Source organism: Etheostoma cragini, chromosome 4 (genome assembly GCF_013103735.1).
Source record: "Etheostoma cragini isolate CJK2018 chromosome 4, CSU_Ecrag_1.0, whole genome shotgun sequence".
Lineage (NCBI taxonomy): Eukaryota > Metazoa > Chordata > Actinopteri > Perciformes > Percidae > Etheostoma > Etheostoma cragini.
In genome coordinates, this window is record NC_048410.1 from 994,065 (window position 1) to 1,013,582 (window position 19,518).

Consider the following 19,518-nt stretch of genomic DNA (forward strand, 5'->3'; position numbering starts at 1 on the left):
TGTCATATCAGCTGTGGGTGAGAAAGTCTCCTCATAATCAGTGCCTGGTTTCTGACTGTAGCCTTTTGCTACAAATCTCGCTTTATATTTGTCAGATCCATCCATTTCTGTCATAAGTGCATAAACCCACCTGCCCCCCACTGTCTGTTTGCCTGATGGCAACTGAGTAAGGGTGAAAGTCTCATTTTCCTCCAGAGATCGAATCTCCTCTTTCATGGCATTCCTCCACTGCGTTGCTTTGGTTGATGCAATGGCGTCTTGGTAACTTTGAGGAATATCACACACTGCTCTGTAACAAGAGTCCATGCATGTTTGCAATTTTTCCTCTGTATCCTCTGTCTCAAAGTCCTTTAGATGAACTGGTTTCTTTTTAGTTCTCAGTGGGTTCCTTCTGATCACAGTCTCTGTGGCTTCACCTGGCTGTGTGTGCTCGTTCTTTTCAGGTAAAGTATCATTGGCACCACTTTGAAAACCCTGACCTGGTACATTTTCATCAACAGCATTCTCTTCACGGTTGTCAACCCTAGGATGTACATCCTCGCATTCTATGTGTGATTCAGATGTTTGGGTTTCCCTTTCTTTGGTTGTTTTAGTGGTAAACTTCACCAACCTGTGTTTTTGGACCCTCTCTGTGTCTGGATAGTAAACTAGATTGGCTGGGCTGTTCTTGTCATAGCCTATGAAAACACCTTGCTCACATCTAGAATCCAATTTACCTTTCTCTTGCTTGTAAGCAAAACACACTGATCCAAATTTTTGTAATTTGGATATGTTTGGTACCTTGCTTGTGAAAAGCTTGTATGGCGTTTTCTTTGTGCGTCTGCTGTAGCACCTGTTCCTCATATACGCTGAGGTCTGCATAGCGTAGTTCCATAGCTTATCTGGTAACCCGCTCTCAATCAGTAGGCATCTGCTCATATCATAGAGTGTTCTCCAACCTCTCTCCGCTGTGCCATTTTGGTGGGGTGAATAAGGCGCAGACGTCTCATGTCTGATCCTATTTTTTGTTAACAGTGTCTGGAAGTCTCGACTTGTAAACTCAGTGCCGTTATCTGAACGGATACACTTAATTTCCCCACAAGGTGCTATGTCTGCTATGAATCGTTCTGTGGCCTGCACTGTATCACTCTTGGACTTTAGAAAGTATACAAGCATAGTGCCAGAGTAGTCATCTGTAAATGACTGTGTATATCTGTGTCCTTCCATGCTTGGTACTGGCATGGGGCCGGCTAAGTCAGTGTGAACTAGTTCTAAAGGTTTCTTTGCCTTCCTATCTGGCTCCTTGTTTCTTGTCTGAGTGAACTTTCCCTGTGTACACACCTCACATAACTGATCCAAACTAACTACACCTCCCTTAATCTCCATTCCCTTCACAACACCTTGCAACTTTTTCACATCTTCATAATTGCAATGACCCAATATTTCATGCCACGTCTGCATATCATGACACGCTTTGCATTGATCAACATTCTTTTCAACAGTTGGCAAATAATACAAATTTTCATTTTCATGAATGTCAAACCTGCTACCATCTTGGGTGACCATGTGACTGTCCCCATTTTTGAAGGTTAATGTCGCTCCTCCGTGTGTTGCTTTGCTGCCGAGAAGATGTTGAGTGTGGAAGATGGAATGTAGAGTGTATCTCTTAGCTGTGCTGTGTGTTGTCGTCCAGCGTTGTCGATGAGATGTATCACCGCCGTTCCTCTCTGTTGCGCCATCCCACTGCACTTGCTTCCATCAGCCAGTTCTACTGAGTGGGTCTCTCGCTGGAACGATCTGTCAAAATTCTCAAACTTGCCGATGTCGTTCACAATGTGAGAAGTTGCACCTGTGTCCACCATGATGCCTTTCATTTTCACGTTATCTGGTGGTATTTCACTTTTGACGAACTTGGCCTTAAAGAGGTGGTCTTGGTCGCCATGTTGTTCATCTGCAACTTTTCTGACGCCATCTTGTTCCCCTTTTTTCTTACATAGTGATTCTGCATGTGTGTTGTTTTTGCAGTAATTACACCACACTTTTCTGAAACAGTTTCTTGCCCTGTGTCCCTTTATTCCACACTTGTAGCAAGTAATGTTGCCATCTTCTTTTCTGTTACTGTGTGGCTTGCTGTGGCCTCCGCCCGAGTTTTGTATGCATCTTCATCACGTTATCTGTAGTCGGTTCAGTCGTTTTCATTTTCTCTGATTCTTCAAAGACCCGCAGTCTTCTTTTGAAGTCTGCAAACGTAACGTTATCTTCATTTTGCGTTACATGGACAGCTAGCGGCTTGAACGAGTCTGGTAATCCGCCTAGCATCATGGCTACAATTAGCCCGTCACTCATGGTCTCTCCTGCATCCCTTAATGCAGTAATAATGTTCTCTGCTCTTATTAAGTAGTCTGTAACAGTCTCGTTGTCTGTCATGCGTAACTTTGTTAAAGAAGTGTACATATTTATAATCCGCGGCTTGCTTTTCCCCGAATAATGTTCTTTAAGTATACTCAGGGCTTTCCTGCCATTATCAGCGGCTTCATGCCTAATTAGCGATAGGCTCTTATCGTCTATTAGCCTTACCAGCTCAGCATAGCAGTCGGCATTTTTCCGTCTGTCTTCAGCTAACTGATTTTCGTTTGCATAAGTGGGCTCTTTTAAGATAGTTTCCTTTAACTTCAGAATGTGTAAGCAGCTCAGGAACCTCGTTTCCCAAAGGTCATATTTCTCCTCCGACCCGTCGAATAAAAGCTGCGGTGCTGGAACTCCTGTTGCTCGGTGGGCCATCTTGTCATCCCGCCGATTTCCTAGCTTAGCTTTTACTTCTGTTAGCTAGCTGCTGCGTAATACGTCGCGTTAAACTTCACGCTCACTTATCTTCAATCCTGGGCCCATAACCTGTTAAGTTGTCTGACTTGCGCAGGCTTAACTTGACGTGGAAGTACAAGCGGAGCGTTTGTTCCATGAAGTTATTTATTTCACATATGTGCACGGCTCTGTTCATCCGTCACTCTTGCATACAAGGGAACTCAACTCACATACATGGCATACAAGCAGGTATAAAAAAAATAAATAATACCTTACGTAAACGTAACACCGTAATACCTTGAATATGACAACCAACGCTATTACCATAATAACAGCGTTTTCTAAAGATGATATTTAACAGCCCCCCTAAGATCCTGGAAGAGAAAAATAAATAAAACTGTGTTACAATCCATGTAGACAGACTGGTAAACTGTCCACACGGTAGGCCAGAGTTTATTTATTTTCTCTCCCTGAGCTTCAGGACAATGACTACAGTAGGGAGTTAAACCACCTTTTAACATTAGTTAACATTAGAAAACTGATGGGATTTGAAATATAAACACTTTTTCACAGTGATTTTGAGTTGTTCCCCACGATGGGTTGAATCCATTCTTTTCCTCCTTTCTCTTTCTCGCAGTCTTTGTTATATTTCTTCCCGTATTTCTCCCACTTTATCCCGGGCATTTATTCCTCCAAAAACTCTCCTACAGTCCACTCACCATCAGTCGCTACTCGCGCATTTTCCTAACCAGAAAACAGACTGCCCTGCTCTGCCTGTGATTGGCTGGTACTCGTTTCCATCTGGGACAGAGCCAATTAGAGGCAGGACGTGGGTGGGAAATAACGCTGCTGTCTATAGTGTTTATGGGGAAAGGGGCGGGATCGAGCGAGCCGGCAAGGACAAGCTGTGTACAAGCCCAAAAAAGCAACTAGACTTTAGTGACAAGCCCAAAAAAAACGCAACCCGCGACAACCAATATTTGTAAGCGACTTTACAAAAAAACAAGCCCAAAGTCGCTTAGAATAAGCGGACTTGGCAACACTGTTTTTTGGGGCTTGTTACTAAAGTTTAGTTGCTTATTTGGGATTGTTCCCAGCTCCATAACAGGTTGTCAAGCAGATATTTTCTAGATGTTATTTAACGTAGGAGTTTGTCTTGCCTGTTCCCTCGGTCCCGCCCCTTTCCCCATACACACTCGAGACAGCAGCGTTATGTCCCGCCCACTTCCTGCTTCTTATTGGCTCTGACCGAAATGGCAACGAGTACCAGCCAATCAGAGGCAGAGCAGGGCAGTCTGTTTTTTTTCTGGTTAGGACCATTGACTGTATATTATTGATTAATATTAACGGTCTTATGGTAGCGACTGATAGTGACTGGTCCGTAGGAGTTTTTGGAGGAATAAATGCCCGGGATAAAGTGGGTGAAATACAGGAAGAAGTATATCAAAGACTGGGAGAAAGAGAAAGGAGGAAAAGAATGGATTCAACTCGACGTGTGGAACAACTCAAAATCACTGTGAAAAAGTGTCTATATTTCAAATCCCATCAGTTTTCTAATGTTAAAAGGTGGTTTAACTTCCTCCTGTGGTCATTGTCCTGAAGCTCAGGGGGAGAAAATAAAAATAAATATACTCTACCGTGTGTACAGTTTACCAATCAGTCCCTACTGAGTGTAAAACTTTGCACACGTTTTATTTATTTTTCTCTTCCAGGATCTTAGGGGGGCTCCGTAGAAAAAGTCGCTTATTTTGGGCTTGTTTTCACAGGCCTGGTTGCGTTTTTGTCTCGCAAGATCTGGCAACACTGGTTTCTTTCCCCCCCATCTGCAATACAACCCCAAAGCATGATTGATCCCCCCATGCTTAACAGCTGGACAGAGGTTCTTCTCATTAAATTCTGTGCCCTTTCTTCTCCAAACATACCTTTGCTCATTGCAGCCAAAACATTCTACTTTAACCTCATCGGTCCACAGAACTTGTTCCCACAATGCATCAGGCTTGTCTATATGTTCATTTGCAAACTTCAAGCGCTGATTTTTGTGGTGAGGACGTAGAAGAAGTTTTCTTCTGATGACTCTTCCATGAAGACCATATCTGTACAAGTATCTCTTTATAGTGGAATAGTGTACCACAACTCCAGTGTCTCCAGGTCTTTCTGGATGGATCAGGCAGTCAAAAATTGCCTTTTTTCTTCTGCTTTTTTGTGCTGTTCCAATGCACTTAAAGGCAATAAACAAGTGTATAACAAAACATTTGTCAATGCAACACTTTTCTGGGAGAAATGGTGAATTTTCTGGAAAAGTTCCAAGGGTGCCAAAAATGTCAGAGACGTGGCCCACGTCACAAGTAAGCTCAGTTGGAGGCTGCGCAGTAGCGCTCAGCATCACTGGAAAAGTGCTTCTATCAGTGTTGCCAAGTCCGCTTATTATAAGCAATTTTGGGCTTGTTTTTTTTAAAAGTTGCTTACAAATATTGGTTGTCGCGGGTTGTGTTTTTTTTTGGGCTTGTCACCACCGTGTAGTTGCTTATTTGGGCTTGTTCCCAGCTTGTTATTGCCGGTTCCTCGATCCCGCCCCTTTCGCCATAAACACTATAGACAGCAGCGTTATTTCCCGCCCACTTCCTGCTTCTTATTGGCTCTGACCCAGATGGAAACGAGTACTAGCCAATCAGAGGCACAGCAGGCCAGTCTGTTGTTTTCTGGTTAGGGAAATGCGCGAGTAGCGACTAATGGTGAGTGGACTGTAGGAGAGTTTTGGAGGAATAAATGCCCGGGATAAAGTGGGAGAAATACGGGAAGAAATATAACAAAGACTGGGAGAAAGAGAAAGGAGGAAAAGAATGGATTCTACCCGTCGTGGGGAACAACTCAAAACCACTGTGAAAAAGTGTCTATATTTGATATTCCATCGGTTTTCTAATGTTAAATAATGTTAAAAGGTGGTTTACTTTCTTGCACATTTACAACTATATTTATAGATATTTTAAATAGTTAAATCCAAATATTAAATGTTACACCTAAATGTTAAATGTTAAATCTAAATGCTAAATCTAAATCTAAATCTAAATCTAAATGTTAAATCTAATTATGAAATCTAAATCGAAAAGTTAATTCTAAATCTAAATGTTAAATCTAAATCTAAATGTTAAATCTAAATGTTAAATCTAAATCTATATCTAAATCTTAATGTTAAATCTAAATGTTAAATCTAAATCTAAATCTAAATCTAAATGTTAAATCTAAATCTAAATCTAAATCTAAATGTTAATTCTAAATCTAAATGTTAAATCTAAATGTTTCGGGTGAAACTAAATATTTAGCTAATATGCAAATGAAATGTTGGTAACCGGAAGTACCAAAATAAAAGCTCGAGGAGGTCAGTGTATGGTTATATTGTCAAATAACGAATAAAAATCATCTCATCCGGGGATATGGACTCTTGAACTTGGATAAACGTGATCATAACTACCTAAATAATAAACACAGTTGGAGAAACTACAGAGTACTTTGAGTTTTTAGTGTCACTTTTATGAATGGTGTGGGAATTATGACCTGTAGCCACTATAGCCAGTCACCGGGGGGGCGCGCCTCACTTTGACTGATCTGTCATGTTTGCTTGCATTAAGGCCAGCTAGAGCCTATCCCCGCCCGCCCCCAAAAAGGTACAGTAAGCTACTGTCGGCCATGGTCACTGTTGGAATAAAATGTATTCATATCATGTGTGCTCATAAACGTCATTATATTCACGTTGTGTATTATAATAATCATGTGTGTTAAATTCATTATATTTTGAGCTAAAGAGCGAAAGCATTACACATAGTCTGCTTGGTTTCAGTGTGATAGTTCATAAAGTTTACTGTGACCTTATAATAGGTTGTTTTGGTCCAATGTGTCCAACCATAGCTCTGCCAAGTGAGTTTAATTCTGAAAAGCAGGGCCAAGGGTGGTTAGGGACACGTCCTGTGTTTGGGTGAAGGTCCTCTCCAGTAGCAGTCTGAGACCTGTTATCTATTTTGCAGGCCGAGCTCTGGTAGACACTAACCTTCTGAAGACAAAACACGGGGCACAAACATGTCACGTGGTAGCAACTGAACCCCCCTGTGCACATTAGATCAAGCAGAAAGGAAAAGGAGTCAGACAAACTTAGGGAGAGCTATGGATGCATATTATCTGTAACCTTGTTTCTGGAATATATATTCTATTGTAATAAACGTTCCTTTATCCAACCTACGGCCTTGAACCCTTCTTCCTGAAAGAATCTAGAAGGGCAGAATTTCGGCCCTACATCACACTGCGAAATGTCCCACGAATCTGCGATAGCCGAGAACATCGGCAGAGCCGTACCGGTGGCTGCACAAACTTATTCAACAGCAACAGCCTCAGGGCCTCCGCAGGCCACCTCTGTAAACATGTTTTACAAATCACGTAGCTAGCATTGTATTGTTGTCAGGGCCAACTTAACTAAACTACTGAGTTTAAAAAAAGTTAAAACGTCTGAAAGAGCCATGTTAGAAAATTATGCATACATCTGTCCTCACCTTTCCTCTCTATTTCTCTGACTGTAAAGTACTGATCTGGTCACATCTGGCATTTAACATATGGAAAGGGGCTTCCTGCTATGCAACAAAAGGTGGTCTTTTGTCTCCTGTCCCCTGGGGTTTTAGTCTAGGCTGAGTTAGTTAGTTATAAATATCTAACACTAGCTAATGGTAGCTAGCCAGTAGAGATTTGCTACTACATTTCGCAGTGTAACCATGTACCGTACCTTGTCGGTGGCGGGCGGGGATAGACTCTTGCTGACCTTAATGCAAGCGAACGTGACAGACCAGTCAAAGTGAGCCCCCCTTCGTGACTGGCTATAGTGGCTACAGGTCATAATTCCCACACCATTCATAAAAGTGACACAAAACTCAAAGTACTCTTCAAATACAGTTTCTCCAACTGTGTTTATTATTTAGGTAGTTATGATCACGTTTATCCAAGTTAAAGAGTCCATATCCCCGGATGAGATGATTTTTATTCGTTATTTGACAATATAAACATACACTGACCTCCTCAAGCTTTTATTTTGGTACTTCCGGTTATATTTAGTTTCACCCGAAACATTTAGATTTAATACTTAGATTTAGATTTAGCATTTAGATTTAACATTTAACATTTAGGTGTAACATTTAATATTTGGATTTAACTATTTAAAATATCTCCAAGTTGACAAATATTGTTGCATATGTGCAAGAAAGTAACCCTCAAAATTTCATACCAGTTTTTTAAAAATTATTAAAAGCTAAATGTGACAAAATGTTGCTGTTATTTTCAACATGAAATATGGTAGTCCTTGATCATTGTTTGGGTACATTAAACCAAGCTTTTTCACGTTTAGCGTTTTTAGAAAGTCCGTTTCAATATGTTAACAGTTCTGGGTGGACGATAAGAGTTTTCATAGTGAACTTTGGAATTAAAAAGCTGGTTGACGCAGTTTACTCTGCAACTGCGCCTTTTTTCATCAAACTTTGCAGCATTTGTTTCAACCCAACGTCAAAGACGAGCTGCAAACCAAATTATGACAGCGGGGCTGCCAACTGTCACGCATTGGCCGTGAGACACACGCATTTGACTGGTTTCACACGCTCACACATCACAGACGCAAAATGCAAAACGGCGATTGCCAATGCTTGTCATTATGTAACGCTATTAGCACATGTATAACCAAGTTTCTTATAACGTTCGGCTAGCTGTAATAACCATAATACACCGATAATGTGCTACTGTTTGCCCTGTCAGTCTATAGTTGGGGCATTTAACCTTGACATGCTGTTAAGAACTAATGTTAGCAGAAATAAGATCATTTAACTAAGTTACTGGTACACTAAAGAACAATGGACTGTTGTTTATTCCTGTGTATTCTCCTAGATAATTAATGAAGTACAGCTACATGCTAGTGTGCATAGATATTTAACTATGAGGGGCTAAAATAGGATATTGATGATTCTTTCATTCTTTCAGAAATAGGAGTGCTGAGAGCCACGATGGCATGTTCACCCCCCGAATGCCCCAGAAGTAAGCAATAGTAATAGTTAATTTTCTTATGCTATTTATTGTACAACATTAAACTTTTATTAGACTTTTGTACAACTAAGCCATGGTAATAATGCATTTTCAAATAGTGTGTAATTAAGAGTGCTGTTCATTTATCCTTTTTCTCTATAGCTTAAAATATTTGCTTGGCTGGTCTGCGGTGGAAGAGACTTCTCCCTTTCTTTTACCAGTCCCTACAAGGAAGAGCTGTCCTGGACGTCCTCCTTATTCACTGTGGCGGGAATGACCTGAGAGATGTCAAGGGCGGTAACCTCGTCGCTGGAATGAACGAGAACCTGCAGCACCTCCACCTGCAGTATCCAGGCATGATAGCACCTCCACCTGCAGTATCCAGGCATGATAGCATAAGTGCTGTAAGATTTAAATGTTAAGCTGTATTTTTATATTGTGGTTTGTAATGTCAACCATTTCTACTGTAATTAACAGTGTGGCACTAGAGATTCAACGACCTCTTTATTATGCAGACATGTCTTGTGACAGTTAAGTTTTCCTTTACCTTAACCCACAGCAGTGTTTTATGTGTGGAATTTACACTTGTAAAAGGTGAACTACAGTATTTAATTCATACATTTTTAAAAATCTTAAGTGTTTGGTTTATGTATTTTTTTAAAGTTGATGTGAAATACAGTGCCTTGAACTTTTGAACCTTTTGACACATTTCAGGCTTCAAACAAAGATATAGACATTTTATTTTTTTTGGGAAGAATCACCAACAAGCGGGAACACAATTGTGAAGTGGAACGAAATCTATTGGATATTTTAAACTTTTTTAGCAAATAAAAAACTGAAAGTGGTGCGTGCAAAATTATTCGGCCCCCTTGCGTTAATACTTGGTAGAGCCACCTTTTGCTGCGATTACAGCTGTAAGTCTCTTGGGGTATGTCTCTATCAGTTTTGCACATCGAGAGACTGAAATTCTTGCCCATTCTTCCTGCAAAACAGCTCGAGCTCAGTGAGGTTGGATGGAGAGCGTTTGTGAACAGCAGTTTTCAGTTCTTTCCACAGATTCTCGATTGGATTCAGGTCTGGACTTTGACTTGGCCATTCTAACACCTGGATACGTTTATTTGTGAACCATTCCTTTGTAGATTTTGCTGTATGTTTGGGATCATTGTCTTGTTGGAAGATAAATCTCCGTCCCAGTTTCAGGTCTTTTGCAGACTCCAACAGGTTTTCATCCAGAATGGTCCTGTATTTGGCTCCATCCATCTTCCCCTCAATTTTAACCATCTTCCCTGTCCCTGCTGAAGAAAAGCAGGCCCAGACCATGATGCTGCCACCACCATGTTTGACAGTGGGGATGGTGTGTTGAGGGTGATGAGCTGTGTTGCTTTTACGCCAAACATATCGTTTTATATTGTGGCCAAAAAGTTTGATTTTGGTTTCATCTGACCAGAGCACCTTCTTCCACATGTTTTGGGTCCCAGGTGGCTTGTGGCAAACTTTAGACGAGACTTTTTATGGATATCTTTGAGAAATGGCTTTCTTCTTGCCACTCTTCCACGAAGGCCAGATTTGTGCAGTGTACGACTGATTGTTGTCCTATGGACAGACTCTCCCACCTCAGCTGTAGTTCTCTGCAGTTCATCCAGAGTGATCATGGGCCTCTTGGCTGCATCTCCGATCAGTCTTCTCCTTGTCTGAGCTGAAAGTTTACAGGGACGGCCAGGTCTTGGTAGATTTGCAGTGGTCTGATACTCCTTCCATTTCAAAATGATCGCTTGCACAGTGCTCCTTGGGATGTTTAAAGCTTGGGAAATCTTTTTGCATCCAAATCCGGCTTTAAACTTCTCCACAACAGTATTACGGACCTGCCTGGTGTGTTCCTTGGTCTTCCTGATGCTGTCTGCGCTTTCAACAGAACCCTGAGACTATCACAGAGCAGGTGCATTTATACAGAGACTTGATCACACACAGGTGGATTCTATTTACCACCATCAGTCATTTAGGACAACGTTGGATCATTCAGAGATCCTCGCTGAACTTCTGGAGTGAGTTTGCTGCACTGAAAGTAAAGGGGTCGAATAGTTTTGCACACACCACTTTTCAGTTTTTTATTTGCTCAAAAAAGTTTAAAATATCCAATAGATTTTGTTCCACTTCACAATTGTGTCCCACTTGTTGGTGATTCTTCACAAAAAATAAAAATGTTATATCTTTATGTTTGAAGCCTGAAATGTGTCAAAAGGTTGAAAAGTTCAAGGGGGCCGAATACTTTCGCAAGGCACTGTAAAGGTCCTTCTAAAGCTGCATTTGTTGTTTTACTGAAGTAAAAATAATAGGAACATCCAGCATCGTAGTCATACAACAAGACATTGGTAATTTCATAGAATTTGTAATTGATTTAAAGTGTCTTTCTATTTTGGCTTTAATACACATAAATATAACTTAAATGTTACCATACTTGCTTTTCTTGTGTGTATTTTAAACGTTTTTAGTAGGTAATTGAAAATGCACTAGGTGCTGTTTAATCTGTGCAGGGCTATTGTAAAATCCTAGCGTATGATCAGAAATTGCAAAGGAGAATTAAACAACTTATTTAATTGCCGTAACTAATGATTAATATAAAAGATTTTTTTTGATGAACTTTATTATGAACATAACGCAGAAGAACTTCAATTTACTGTTTGTGTGGGGCAAACACCAGAACTTGCCCAATCAAATCCTCCGCTTCTACAGCAGTCAGCGCAGGGAAGTTTTTCTGGCAGGCCACTAAAGTAGAAGTCAAAATGAAGCAAAGTTATAAGTCAAATTAAAACCTTTTGTCAGCCAAGCTAAGCATAATACTGATGTGAACAATAAAATAGCACCTGCCTGTTATAACCCTGCGTACAGCCAGGTCCTGGAAGGCTCTCTTTGTCTTTCTTCCCCGCAGGCTGGACTGTCTCAGCAGCATGCGGCGGATGGCATCACCTCCAGTACAGCCACCGAGGGTTGACAGGAAAAGTTGCTGTAAAACATATAGTAACAAATTATACATACAGTGTAGAGATTGGACAATCTCATTTTGTAAGAGAAGTCAGTTCAGTTAAGATATTAGATTTTATGCAATTTTATAGTGTTCATCTTAGGGCAGGCCTATGGCCACTTAATTTCCATATTGTTCCTCCTCTCCATACATGTATACACACACACGTGAGCAACTTGAGTCTTACCTCTCATTTTGATCTCCATGTCTGAGCCACCTCCCTCTTTTGGATGACTTACCTCCCTCTGTGTGAGTTCTTCTCTTTAAAACAACAGAACCGTTATGTTACTCTAGTGATCCTTGCCATTAAATTGTATTTCATTGCAACTGTACCTTCAACTGGGTCCCAAGATGAAGTGGCAGTCCGTGGTAGGGTCACTAAAGAATCATCCTGCTCTGGGCAACCAGCTGGTTTCCTACATGGCGTTGATACATATAAAAATAAATTATATATGATTATTATATAAGATGAAGTTGATAGGTTGCCTGCACATGCAATTACAAAATATGAACCTATTCTGTTATATTAGACAATAAGACAAAATATATATATATAAAAAAAAGTCTGCTGAGCTGAAAACAGACAGGAAGACAAACATCAGAACAATCACATGATCTGCACCATGTTGACTGTCAGTGGTTCCATGTTAAGAAATATGACTGGTTTCTTATATACATGCATACATTTTAACTTACAGACAGGGCTTCCAGACGCACGCTCCGTCCTGGACAGTTTATCTGGTAGTGCAACAGATTCATCTGTAATACAGAGACCATATAATTTGTACTGGTTGCAAAATATGTGATTTGAAATATGTGAAAAAATGTAGTCTATAATTAAGGTCTTACCATCGCTTGAAGAATCTGTCATGAACCTTCTTGGGCATCGGCGCTGCCTTTTTTGGACACTTGGTCCAGCTGCTGTAGGGCAAATGGCACGCTTTGACTTGGAGCAGAGGGAGGTGGTGGAGAGATCCTAAAGAGCATGAGCAGCTCATCCACCTTCTCCTCAAATGTATCCATCCGCTGTGCCGTGCGGGTAACGGGGGTCCTCATGGCTATGAAAAAACGAATGCTGTTAGTTTTGTTGTTATACATTATCTACTATGTGAACAACTTAAGTGAGTCTTCTTACCTCTCATTTCCGTCTCCATGGCTGAGCCACCGCCCTATTTTTGTGATGATGTTCTGCTATTAAGCACAACAAAAAAGTTAGTTTCTCATCTAAAAAAATAAAGATTTGAATATTGGTCAGTTCATTTGTGGTAGGGTTCTTGCACATAACATTGCAAAAGATGAACCTATGCTGTTACGTTTAGACAATCAGTTAAGCCAGTACTGCAGCTGTGTAGCATACAAATATTACATCCCTTGCTGTATCCTTCACTCAGCTGGCTGATAACTGCCTGTGTGTTGCAAGATGGCCGCCGATCGACCTGCCTATAAAGGACTTTGATTGTACTCGCTTTACTTATGTACTGTACACCACAACTAATAAAAAAAAAGACCGGAAAAAATGATCTTATTTGTAACAAAAACGCAATCATGTTGACAACACGATGACACAAAAACATACAATGCAACAAAGAAGACACGTCGTGCACAGCAGCAAACAAAGGGAACAAGCTTTGCTAACACTCAGTCATGATTGACAGGCCAAGAACTGTCAATCACATCATAGCCACGCCCTAAAGCAACCCCGGCTTTATCGCCGATTTTAAAATCAACGAGACCGTAATTTAAAAAATGAATATCATTCTGTGTTGCAGAATACTTAAAACTAGCGATCAAGATCACAAACTCATTATGAAGATGTTTACTGAGGTAATAAATCAAGTGAGAAGTGGCTCATTTCTCCATAGACTTCTATTGAAACCAACCTCTTTTGCAACCACGCGTGTCGCCCTCTGCAGGAATTCAGATAGAATGCAGGTTTAAGTTACTTCCGCAGTGGTTGCACTTTGCCGAACTGGATGCTCTGTCCATCAATAATATACGGTCTATGGTCTGCAGTCAGACCCCGTTTCTCAATGTCAAGGATCCTTCCTTGGTAGGACTAGTCCCTCCAAGGAAGTGTGGGAAAATATACTACAATGTTGTGATCTCTTGTGGGAAATTATACTTAGGAATTGTGATTATGCTAGATACTGTGAATAAACTTATGCATAAGTAAATGGAATGAAGCCCAGGTCAGATACTGAGTGAGAAGAGGAGCGTGGGTGAAACTTGTCTTTTTGGTGTGTAAATAAGGGAAACATTCCTGTGTCGGGTGTAGAGCAATAAACCACATCTGGCAGGAAACCAACAGGAGAACAAAGGCCAAGAGATCACACTGATAACATTAACAGTTGAATATAACATCCCCCTACAAGAGAGGCATTCAAAACACACACACACGCACACATACAGACACATTGTGTTAGCTGAGATAACATGGCGCACTCACCCGGCCAATAGAAACATTGTTGCCATGACGATATGAACTGCCCAGTGACGCTTTGAACCAATAGGGCTCCCTTAAGGAGGACCCATATATGACTGAGCGCGCCTTTGTTTAAAGCGCCTTTCTTGGGACCTCTGAGCTAGTCAAGTTCCATTGGGACCGTGCACGTATGACTGCCCGGAATGCATTGCTCTGTTTTATAATAAATCATTTTTATAAATAATCAAAAGCTAGAGTTATTTCTTAGCTAATTGAGTCCCGACATTTGGGCACTCCAAGTGGGATTCGTAACAGAAGGATCCTTCAGGAGCAGGTCAGAGTCCTCCTTAGAGTTTGGAGAAAATGTACAATGGAACAGGCTATCAAGTGCACGTCATTGCGGGCTTGTGTCATTGAATTTTTTTGTGGCATTTCAAAACACTGGATGAAATGGTTGTGGAAGAGTAAACTGCGCTGTTTAATTATGCTGTTGGTCTGTATAAGATGAATTAGCAGCCGTTTCTTAATGTCAAGGCAGGATCCTCCAAAGGATCCTAGGAGGACGCTACGTCATCGAAGTCCGTCGAAGGACCGTTCCAATTTCAAGGATCCTCCGAATTCCTCCAAGGACTGAGTCCTTCATTCAGAAAATTTCCCATAGACAGAGAAGGATTCATATGTGTATCCTTCGCGGTCCCAAATCACCCGCAATCCTATGCGCGGGCCTTTGCCGGTGTCGTGCCAATGTACTTATCCCCGCCAGGATCTGTATCCCCTGGCCGCGGGAGCGTGCATGCACACAGAGCGGAGATTCTGCTGCCTTTCGAATTGTTTAACTGCTGCACTTTGAATTTACCTCTTTAATGGAACAAACAGCGACGTGGAAGACTCAACAGGGTTTTCCATAGTAACATGGGTCTCAGATAACTACATAAATAAGTGCATTTGTCTGTTACATTAAGGCGACGTGTGAATTGTTTATAGCGTCGTTTAATATTATGGACAGATAGGCATATCCTCCCTGTCCTCTAACGTGATTTCTGTTTTAATTTAATTTAGTTTAATATGGCTTTTCAATAAAACACTTTTTTCACCCGTCTACCATATGAGTTACATAGGAGGTACTCAAAATATCGGGCTGTTTTTCACCTGATATTGTATCTACCTAAATATTATAGCAATTTGTACATGCATTAAAGCGTTAAGCTTTACACTAATGTAAAACATTAAAGATGATAACAAATGTACGGCACACACTAAAGATACTTACATTTAAATGATCATTTCACCGTCAGCGAAGCTGCTCGAACTCCCGCTGAGGTCCGCTATTATTTTTTTTTTTAACGAGCCTGCAAAGGCCCCCGCATAGGATTGTGGGTGATTTGGGACCGTGAAGGTTACACATCTGAATCCTTCTCTGTCTATGGGAAATTTTCTGAATGAAGGGGCGTTTCTCAATACCAAGTAAGCAAAGAACGGACTTGTGTTCTTGGGGAGACCATACTTGCAGACTGTACCTGGAAGACTGAACTCGCAAGTTCAAAAGCACACAAAACGCTGTTGACAGTTTTGAGACGAAGCGTTCTTCCTGTTATTGCGCAACACCCCCAGCACAGAGGGCGCTTGCCACCTTATAGTTACCTTTGATGTGTGTCTTCATAATAAAGCATGGACAGTCACCTGTCACACCACCTTTGTCGTTTTGTTACGTTTTCATTTAAAGTGCTATAAGTATCACGGGCCAACAACTGTATAGATAACGACACAACGGTGAGAAAAAATCCTTGTACCATAGTTTGGGATTCAACTTGCTTCCTGCTTCTTACAGTGCAGACGCTTTGCTGCTTGCTCCTGCCTCTGCTTGCATATTTTTGCTGATAATCTTGCTTTTCCTCTGAGAGAAACTATGAGCAGCGGCTCTTGGATACCTATAAATCATTGGACTATACATTTTTTGTAGACATAGTAGGCTACTGTCATATTTTAACATTTTTCTGCCTGAGCGTGGCCTACCAATAGCTCAAGCCTGTCCTACAGTGACTGTAGCTAAAGCTAATTAGCAGCAAGATGCCTCCTTTTTCCGTGGATGACTACTACAAACGCCTTCAGAAGATTGCACTTCTGGAAACCAAGGTTCAACTATTAGAAGGGAACGTGGAAGTGAACAGATCTTGTGGAAATGACACCACTTTACCATGGACCCAAAACAATGGACAAAAGCATGCTAACACACGGCTAATTAGCACCAACAAGATTACAAAGAAACAGGAGGGCTGTGGAACGGGTAATAAATCAACAAGTGGCAGTCCTCACTGGAACTCGTCTGGTGCAAAGCCTAAGAGTAAATCATTTTCCTGGGAAATGGGAGGACGAGTAACGGGCAGGGCACAGCGCCCTGAGATTTGTGATATGACCGGCTGGCCTGCATTATCTTCCGGGCAGAGTGGCTCTTCAACCCCTGTACCTAGTCGGACACAGCCGTGGACAGCTGCAAAAGGGAAAATAAGCAACAAAATTCCTCCCCAACAACTTGGTGTGCAATTAGATAACAGATTTGCTCCTCTGCTGCTGGACGCTGACAGTGGACATCTGATGACCGGGCTTGCGTCTCATCACCACACAGCAGGGTAAGGACTGAGAGCAATTCAAAAAGTAAAAAGCTAACAACTGGGCCTCAAACCCTGATTGTGGGTGACTCTGCTGTAAAAGATTTAAAAAACAGTAGAAACACCAAAATACTTTTTTCAAAGACACGGTGTCTGACTTGGCCCAAAGAATCCCAGATATCTTTGCAGAACACCCAACTGTGGAGAACATTATACTGCATATAAGGTCACATGATGTTGTAAAGCAAGAGTCTGAATTGCAGAAACTGGAGTTTAGGGAACTGCTGGACACTGTCAAGTCCCTAAACGCAGATGTGTTTATCAGTGGCCCTTTACCACCAGTGAGAAGAGGAGCTGAGAGATTCAGCCGACTGTTGGCACTAAACAAATGGCTTTCAACTGAATGTACCGTCCATTCTCTGCAGTTCATTGACAATTAAAAAAATTTCTGGGAGCGCTTACATCTTTTTAAAGCAGATGGACTTTTCCTTAACAAGCCAGGAGTAAAGCTGTTCACCTCTAACCTACTTTACTCTCTGCGCTACACATCTGCTCCCCCCGTCAAGGACACAAGACAAGACCAATCTAAACAAGAGGAAGACACAACAAAGTGCGGCAGTGATTCACCACAGCCCCCACCTGTGCACAGATTTGACCGTGGGAGACCACAGAGCAGAGAAACGAAACCTCAACTCCCCTTTTCACCAGTTCAGCACCCCTCAAACTCCCCTACCAACCCCGAACCCTTTGAGGAACCATCGCTGTCTCCACTCACCCTTTCCCCTCTTTCCCCTACCCCCATGTTGGAGTTCACTGACCAGATGAAGCAGCTGATAGTTGCTGGAACCAAATTTACACCCCTTCCTTCCCCCATTGCTCAACCCCGGGCAAAAGTAAAACGCCAGGCCCCTCTGCCAGCGTGTAAAAAAACTCCTTCTCCCCATACTGATAAGGACGCTTGTGTGCAAAATCCAGCAAGAAATAACTGATATGTGCCAGGCCTTGGCTCCAGGACTAGTGACACTCATGACCTTTTCAAAGACAAGCCCAGGCCCTGTGTTTTCAATTCTTCCTCAATTTATGTTGTGATAGGCAATAGAAAAAGGATGGCGAATAAGCACTTAACTGCAAACTTAGCAAATTTAGCATCCATTCCTCGTCAGCCACAGCCTGTCCCGAAAAATGAGAACACACTAACACTAGCTTTACTAAACGTCAGGTCTTTGGCAGGAAAATCATTTTTAATCAATGATTTTATTATTAATCACAATCTAGATTTTATGTTTTTAACTGAAACCTGGTTAGACCATAATAACAGCGCTGCTGTTCTCATTGAGTCAGCTCCCCCTAATTTCAGTTTTATGAGCGAGAATAGAGTGAATAAGAAAGGAGGTGGAGTCGCCATTTTGTTTAATGACTCATTCCACTGTATGCAAATGTGTTATGGAAATTTTGCTTCTTTTGAATATGTGGCTCTTCATTTAATGTCCTCCCCTCAGGCTATATTTCTAAATATCTAAAGGCCACCTTAATAATGTGCAACCTTTATTGATGACTTCACTGAACTGCTGTCTATAATCTGTATTAACTTTGATTGTGTAATCATTGCGGGTGATTTTAACATTCATGTTGACAACCCCCAGGACAGGGGGACCAAAGAGCTGTGTTGTGTTTTTGAGAACTATGGACTGACTCAGCATGTGACAGGGCCCACGCACAAAAAGGGGCACACTCTGGACTTGATTGTCTCCAAGGGTCTGAACACTTCCAAGATTGTGGTGACTGACGTTGCTCTCTCTGATCATTCCTGTGTTTTCTTTAACGGCACTATCTCTGTGCCCAAAAGTGTGCAAACAAAGATAATCAAAAACGGTATATCACTGAAAACACCAGTGAAACATTTATTCAGCTTTTCTCCTCCACACCCGCCCTCTCTGGGCTATCAGTGTGTGAGCTTGTAGATAATTTCAACTGTAAAATTACAAATGTTATTGACGCCATTGCTCCCACTAAGGTCAAAGTTGTCTCTGGTAAGAAAAGGTCTCCATGGAGAAATGTCCCACTGGTGAGAACAGAAAAAAGAGAGTGTCGAAAAGCTGAACGAAGGTGGCGAAAAACAAATCTCCTGGTCCATTATAACACCTATAAAGAGAGACTTCGCATTTATAATTTGGAACTGAGGAATGCAAGGCGGTCCTTCTTCTCTGAGATTATCTCTAGAAACAAGAATAATAACTGCACGTGCTTTGTTTGCTACTGTCGATAGGTTAACAAACCCTCCAGTACCAGTAGCATCTGAACTTTTATCTACCAAGGCCTGCAATGACTTTGCCTCCTTCTTCAAAGACAAAATTCATAAGATTAGACAAACAATCAGTGCCTCCATATCAAGTACAGGATATGTGTTGTCACAGTGTTTAAGCAAAACTAGTTCCAATATGACAGAATTTAATACGATCAACCATAAAAACCTGGAGGACATTATACAACATCTGAAAACCTCCTCCTGTTGCCTTGATATTCTACCAACGGGTGTTTTCAAAAATGTCTCGAATTGTTTGGCTTCGGATCTTCTACAGATTGTGAACTTGTCTCTTCTTTCAGGAATCTTTCCACAGGCCCTGAAAACTGCAGTAATCAAGCCA

General features: G+C 41.4%; 1 protein-coding gene and 2 long non-coding RNA genes across 3 annotated transcripts in view; 1 reads left to right on the forward strand and 2 right to left on the reverse strand.

Moving 5' to 3' along the window:
* The window catches only part of LOC117943375 (V-set and immunoglobulin domain-containing protein 1-like), a 140,546-nt gene that overhangs the window by 65,374 nt on the left and 55,654 nt on the right, over window positions 1-19,518 (reverse strand). The window lies entirely within an intron of this gene.
* Window positions 11,308-19,518, forward strand: part of LOC117943119 — a 9,201-nt gene continuing 990 nt past the window's right edge. Inside the window, exons 1-2 of the long non-coding RNA XR_004656291.1 lie at window positions 11,308-11,318; window positions 12,968-12,970. This is a non-coding gene — a long non-coding RNA (uncharacterized LOC117943119). The remainder of the gene's footprint in view (window positions 11,319-12,967; window positions 12,971-19,518) is intronic.
* LOC117943117 lies at window positions 11,517-12,318 on the reverse strand. Its single transcript, XR_004656289.1, has 3 exons — window positions 12,179-12,318; window positions 12,033-12,104; window positions 11,517-11,827 (listed from the first exon to the last, which is right to left on the reverse strand). It is a non-coding gene; the product is annotated as an uncharacterized LOC117943117 (long non-coding RNA).